Here is a 7872-nt window from a genome sequence, read left to right on the forward strand (position 1 = left end):
CTAACGCGCCCGCTAGGATATTTCTTCGTGTCTGTTGACAAGGATAAAGTAGTAGAGAGCATTCGGGTGCGATACCACGCCACTCAGGACAGATCCTGGGGACTTACCTTCGTTAAATATTACGACATCCAGAGTTTTCAGCGCGGCGGACGCGCTCTGGGAATATATTGTCGAGTGCCTTTGTCGGCTGCTGGAATTGCTAATTTCTTCGAGTTGTTTAATGATAATATCTTGACCTCCCGATGGGAGTACATGATGAGTTATATGTAACTCGAAGATGTACGACGATAATTCCTCGCCTTATATTTTGTCTTGTCATCCTGTATTTCCTTCTCCTCCTCATGTTTCATCGGGTGCGCGACCGCGCTCCCGATAGGAGTAGCCCCCGAGGCTACAGGCGAGTGCTTGCACTTGGGTGTAGGCTCAACTTGGTTACCCATCCACTCTATATTTTTAGGTCAAACTTGCCGCTCCCTTTCTTTCTTTATGTCATCGGGTGCGCGACCAGTGCTCCCGATGGGAGTAGCCCCCGAGGCTACAGTCAAATGTTTGCACTTGGCTGTAGGCTCAGCTTTTGCTATTTTAACCAACTCTATATTCTTGTCTTTCAATTTTTCCTCTTATCAGAAGTATAAACAATACTTCTGATAAGACTAGCCCCCGAGCATACGAACAGATGCTTGCATTTGATCATAGCATCCCGAATTTTCTCTATTGGAGCACTCGAAATTTTACTGCCACTATATTTAATAAAACCACTCGAAGCTTTTCTTGAATGATGTCATTGCTGACGATAGCCACGATTCCCTCCTTGGGAAGCCACGGCTCCTGACACCTCACTAGGTTGTGGGTCCAGAATTTCTGCACCGTCGACACGTCGCGCAAGTGGGGGACACACGTCCGCCATAATTTCCGGCATGCGCGCAGTAACTCTGTTCAGTAATTTCAGGCTGATGAGGCCGTTTTACCCTTTCGGACACGTGTAGGGCTAGGAACACTTCCTCTTTTCATCCAACGGCGCGGCGGGTCAGCTTCTCTATATAAATTCACCGCGTCGTCCCCATTCATCCCCTTCGCTGCGCCACACATCTGCTCTCTCTCTCTCTCTCTCTCTCTCTCTCTCTCCGCCATTGCCATCCCTTCGAGCTCCTTGCGCTCTTGCTTCCTGTCGTCCCACTCTTCCACCAAAGCGCTCCTTATGCCTCCTCGCGCGAAGCTGATGAAGAACAAGGCTTCGGGCACTGACGCGCTCGCGGGGAAGGCTTGGGTTTCAGGTTGGGAGCGGTCCAAGATTTCCGCTCAGGACCAGAAGACTCTGAAGAAACTAGGCCTGCTGAAGAAGCAGGAATAGCTGAAGTTCCCCGGCGATGAAAGCTTCCCTCATCCTCCAATCGGATTCTGGGTAACATTCATCGACTTCCTTGTTCGCGGCTCCTCCACTCTAGGAGAATTATGCTCTATTTCTATCAGGAGCACCGCCTCGGCTCCGTGAACCAGGAAAAACGGAGTTTCCTGGGTCGCTGTGTTGGGTGTTGTTCGTATGCTCCATGTGATGCCCCGGAACCGGTACCATGAGGATCCCAGTGAACCCGCCGAAATCCGCACGATATCGATTCAGAGACGCCCTCCGACACGACGTGCGCGACGAATCACACACGTGATGCCAGAGAAATTAACACGAGCGGTAACATTACAACGAGGATTACAATAGAGCCCACAAGAAACATATATTACAACAACGACTCCAACGAGTCAAGATACGAATATACAATACAAAGATCCAAATCATACGAGAAGATCGAATACGTCCGGACAAGATACAAATTGGACTAAGAGTCCCGAAGATAACCGATGGCGTCCATAACCCCGCCTGAGCCAAGCCGGAAGGGTAACCTTGCTAACGTCGTCATCTTGTACCTGTCGAAGTCGGGCCATCGGTTGCCGACAAAAGGGAGGAAGCAAAAGAGAAAGGGAAAAGGCGAGAGTAAGTACCAAGGAACGAACTCCGGCACATACTTAGCGAGACTAGAAATGGCTATGCTCGCCGAGAGAGTATAAATATATATCGCCTGGGGCTATATGGTAGGTTTAGCGGCGACAAAACTATAACCAATAGAGACACACTACAACATCCGTCTACTCAGATAAGATAAGAGAGCGCATAAGGTAACAGGTAAAATACTACACAAACATAACTCAGCCAAATACACATATCCCCTTCAACAATTGCGAAGAGGCAATGTAAAAGGCACTCAACGGTGGACAAGTTTTATTAGGTATCGGTTGTAGTAATGCTATATTACTACGCAAGTTATTAGCAGATTATTAGCAGCAAGATAACGGTGTAAGTTGTTCTATGATCAAGCTATACAATTCCAAGTCGTCCATAACCGCGGACACGGATTATCGATAAGATGTACACCCTGCAGGGGTTGCCCAAATGTAACCATACGCATGCTCGACCCACTTACGACAGGTGGATGTCTCACAACAAGACCGTTCCCAGTTCAACAAGAAAGTCTAGGGGGACCACCCGACTAAGCTACCCGTAACGAAGTCCGGCCGTACTCCGAAGCGGACTCAGGGTTTGCGTTAACGGCTAGGCGTGCAAACCACACGCTTCGCTAAACGTTCCGCGGGGTACAGTACGGAATATAAACACACGAAGGCAACAGGAAGTAAACACCCGAAGGCAACGAGTAAGTAAAGCATGGCATACATGGCATCGGCAAATAAAACCAAGGTTGTGGCCCCCTTTTCAACCGACTTGAGAAAAGGTAATGGGTGAGGGGGTCCCAATAATCGTCCCCACGCATGGGTAGAGCGCTCAATCTCGGAACAGATAACAAGAACTCGGATCCTAGGGGACATTAGCGAGTCAAAGTTCCGATGCTTTCGCAAAGGGGCTCACAGATGCCTCTGCTTACAATTTTAGTTGTTAACAAATAAGTAAAGCATGTGTATCTCCAACACCTGATATAGCATGTGATAACCTCCCAACAACCCAGCATATCCCGATAACAGATCGAGATAAACAACAGAACCTAAACACGCCTACGACTCGCAAGGCTCAAACATCAAGCAACAGCTGTGGGTAAGGAATGATACATATAGGATTATTATGGTAAACAAGTGGAATAGGACACGTGACTCGATAAAGAATCGCAACATAAGGATAGCAGTGCGAGGGAGAGAATAAAATAGGTGAAGAGAGAGGGCTCGCCTGTGAAAAGATGCAGAAGAACTTGCCGGAGAACTCGTCGTATCTCACATCAACACTTCGTGATCCTATCCGGGGAGAAGCAAATGCTGGAACAAATAACGGATGCAAACTTACTACTACGGAAGAAGAATCAGCATGATCATGATATGATATGCATGGCATGGCAGATATGGTGCGATGCAACTTATCCATATTAATCGGAGTCGTAACCCCGGACAAGCAAATTAGGTTGGAGTTGCATTTCTACCGCCAAAGTTAAGTGGTTGTTAGCATGGCATATCATGGCAAGGGTGCGCTACTTCAATATTAATCGGAGCAAGGAACCGTAGCCGGTAATTCCCAAATACTCCGCGTTTAATTATTAGGTGCGATGCAAACAATAACGGAACAACATGATGCGGGATGCAAATAAGCATATGGATGCCATATTAATGTTCATCATATTTTTCTGATAAAAGCAGATATATTATTTGCAGCAATTGGATTTGTAGAACAGAAGATATATGATAAATAAGTTTTGCAAAGTAAAGATAGATGGAAGCAGGAAGGGTGGATTTAATCCTCCGGTGTGGATATTTGATCCCAGGTTTGGGCTCGTTCGCTGGCTTGAAAAGATACAGAAACAGGACACATAGTACTACAGGAATCGTTAACTGAATTTTAGACAGAGGTGTTATCTGAAAGTGAAGAACAACGACAGAAAAGAAGGGCATTCCAACATAGATAGCTAGCAAGCAGGCTGGTGGATCGCTCGCTGCCTTGAAATAGCTAGCTGAAGCAAACACACACACTGATCGTAACTAGCTAGCTTGAAACAGACTGCTACGTGCGCGTGCATGAGAGATCAGGTGAGACAGCACTGTAGGGAAGCAACAGCAGCGCAAGAAAAACAGGGGATCAAGCTCGCGTGCGGGTGCAGCGCGGCCGTGGCGAACGCTCGCGCGCACAACTTGATGGCCATATCCATGGCAGACGCGCGCGCGTGTGGGCATGAAACGTCGGCAACATCTGAATCGAAAAGGGGAAGTTGGAAACGAACGCGGGTGCTCACCGAGAGGTTGGTGGTGAGCAGAACGAGGCGGAGGACGATGGAGATGAGCACCAGCAGGCACGGAGGTTTTCTGTCCACCATGGCGGAGGTGCCTCGGTCAGAAATAGTCGACAGTTCCATCAGTTTTGGAGGGCAACAGAAAAAGGTTGGATACATCTTGATCTTGATCAAAACGGAGGAGGAACTCACCAGGAAGTGATAGAACACATCGGGAAGTTCGGAGGTGGCCGGACGGCGGCGAAATCGACGAATTTTCCGCCGGGGTTGGAGAAGAGAATGGGTTGTTGGCGTCGATTCGGGGATTCCCGGCTTGATTCCGTGGACGACGACGATCCTGGCTACAAGGCGGAGCTCCTGGTAGTTTCGGCGAGGCACAGGATGGTCCGTGGCGGCGGTGCGTCGGCGACCTGAGGCGTTCTTGGTCGTTCTCGTGGGATAAAGAAAACAGAGAAGCGGGAGGGAAGACTGGCGGCGCGAGGAGGGTTGGGAGCAGCTAGGGTTCCCAGGGAGGCTCGGAGAGGGATCTTAAGGGAGGGCAGAGTGGTTGAGGTGGTGGTACGGTGACGTGAGCAGAGCACTCACGCGTCTCGCGTGAGCTGCACCAGGAAGACGTCAAACACAGATCAAATAGATGCACTGCTGCTTCCTTTTCCCTTACTGTAGGCGTTTCTTCCGATTATGCTTCTACATCTTCTTCTTTCTCCTTGAACTTTGAATAGAGCAAATAGAGAAGATAGGGAAAGATCTTAGGAAGAGGATTTAAACCAAAACATTGTTTAGAGAGCAAACACGCTGCCAAAAAGTTTCAAGATATTTCAGGTCTACACAAAATAAAAGAGGGGAGTCATTTATTATTATATTTTTTTTTTTGCAAAACAAATTAGGGTTTATAAAAATAATTTTATTTGTTGAAAACATGGTTGATGTGATGCATATGCCATGATGATGCATAAAAGAAAAAGAGCAAGCAAAAATCTAATAGGGGTATACCCGGGGCCGTTACAATCGACACCACTAACAAGGAACCTCGCCCCGAGGTTCCACGCCCAGGTACGTGGGAAGAGAGGTGAACTATCGGATCTTCAGGCGACGTGTCGATCTCCTCGACACCACTTAACAAGAGGTCTTTCTCCATGTAGAATGGCGACACCACTAACAAGAATTCGTTGTCCCGCTGTCGATGATGTGCTTCTGTCGGGACCCTCGGTCGCAGATGATTAGGCGCCGTACACAAAGATGGAAGGAGTAAGAATCACATTGATCCACCCATCCAAGTAACATGAGCGAATAATAAGAGTAGTCGGTATGGTCGCGACTCCATCCCGCACTCAAAGTATTACTCTGTACATGAATAAGAGAATCGTGCAACCAACTCCAGGAATACAGATTGACAATCTCGACCAGCATTGTCAGCGAAGATTCGGCGGAGCCAAAGAACAAAGAATTGTAGAAAGATCAGAGAGGCATAGATGACATCAATGGAGAAGACGAAGATAGCCGACGGTGATGTTCTTCTGTCGGAAATTTTCAGAGATCGGTCCTAATAGGTGAAGGCATAGATCGTCCAACCCACGTCGGAACCTAAGACTCGGAGAAGCAGATAAGAGAGAAAACTCAAAACTCGCAAAGGTAAGAGGAGAAAGAATATAGATAAGGAGAAAAATAGAGCTAATCAGATCTATCCAACGAGTTTTCAGAAAATAGTTTTGACACTAGACACAACGTCCGTTGGCAAGGTTATCCTACAGGCTGGACTAGTGGGGTACCGTCAACCTGAGCTCTGATACCAACTTGTGACGCCCCGGAACCGGTACCATGAGGATCCCAGCGAACCCGCCGAAATCCGCACGATATCGATTCAGAGACGCCCTCCGACACGACGTGCGCGACGAATCACACACGTGATGCCAGAGAAATTAACACGAGCGGTAACATTACAACAGGATTACAATAGAGCCCACAAGAAACATATATTACAACAACGACTCCAACGAGTCAAGATACGGATATACAATACAAAGATCCAAATCATACAGAAGATCGAATACGTCCGAGTACGGACAAGATACAAATTGGACTAAGAGTCCTAAAGATAACCAGTGGCGTCCATAACCCTGCCCAGGCCAAGCCGGAAGGGTAACCTTGCTAACGTCGTCATCTTGTACTGTCGAAGTCGGGCCATCGGTTGCCGACAAAAGGGAGGAAGCAAAAGAGAAAGGGAAAAGGCGAGAGTAAGTACCAAGGAACGAACTCCGGCACGTACTTAGCGAGACTAGAAATGGCTATGCTCGCCGAGCGAGTATAAATATATATCGCCCGGGGCTATATGGTAGGTTTAGCGGCGACAAAACTATAACCAATAGAGACACACTACAACATCCGTCTACTCAGATAAGATAAGAGAGCACATAAGGTAACAGGTAAAATACTACACAAACATAACCCAGCCAAATACACATATCCCCTTCAACAATTGCGAAGAGGCAATGTAAAAGGCACTCAACGGTGGACAAGTTTTATTAGGTATCGGTTGTAGTAATGCTATATTACTACGCAAGTTATTAGCAGATTATTAGCAGCAAGATAACGGTGTAAGTTGTTCTATGATCAAGCTATACAATTCCAAGTCGTCCATAACCGCGGACACGGCCAAATACACATATCCCCTTCAACAATTGCGAAGAGGCAATGTAAAAGGCACTCAACGGTGGACAAGTTTTATTAGGTATCGGTTGTAGTAATGCTATATTACTACGCAAGTTATTAGCAGATTATTAGCAGCAAGATAACGGTGTAAGTTGTTCTATGATCAAGCTATACAATTCCAAGTCGTCCATAACCGCGGACACGGCTTATCGATAAGATGTACACCCTGCAGGGGTTGTCCAAATGTAACCATACGCATGCTCGACCCACTTACGACAGGTGGATGTCTCACAACAAGACCGTTCCCAGTTCAACAAGAAAGTCTAGGGGGGCACCCGACTAAGCTACCCGTAACGAAGTCCGGCCGTACTCCGAAGCGGACTCGGGGTTTGCGTTAACGGCTAGGCGTGCAAACCACACGCTTCGCTAAACGTTCCGCGGGGTACGGTACGGAATATAAACACCCGAAGGCAACAGGAAGTAAACACCCGAAGGCAACGAGTAAGTAAAGCATGGCATACATGGCATCGGCAAATAAAACCAAGGTTGTGGCCCCCTTTTCAACCGACTTGAGAAAAGGTAATGGGTGAGGGGGTCCAAATAATCGTCCCCACGCATGGGTAGAGCGCTCAATCTCGGAACGGATAACAAGAACTCGGGTCCTAGGGGACATTAGCGAGTCAAAGTTCCGATGCTTTCGCAAAGGGGCTCACGGATGCCTCTCGCTTACAATTTTAGTTGTTAACAAATAAGTAAAGCATGTGTATCTCCAACAACCGATATAGCATGTGATAACCTCCCAACAACCCAGCATATCCCGATAACGGATCGAGATAAACAACAGAACCTAAACACGCCTACGACTCGCAAGGCTCAAACATCAAGCAACGGCTGTGGGTAAGGAATGATACATATAGGATTATTATGGTAAACAAGTGGAATAGGACACGTG

Source organism: Lolium rigidum, chromosome 6, assembly GCF_022539505.1.
Source record: "Lolium rigidum isolate FL_2022 chromosome 6, APGP_CSIRO_Lrig_0.1, whole genome shotgun sequence".
Lineage (NCBI taxonomy): Eukaryota > Viridiplantae > Streptophyta > Magnoliopsida > Poales > Poaceae > Lolium > Lolium rigidum.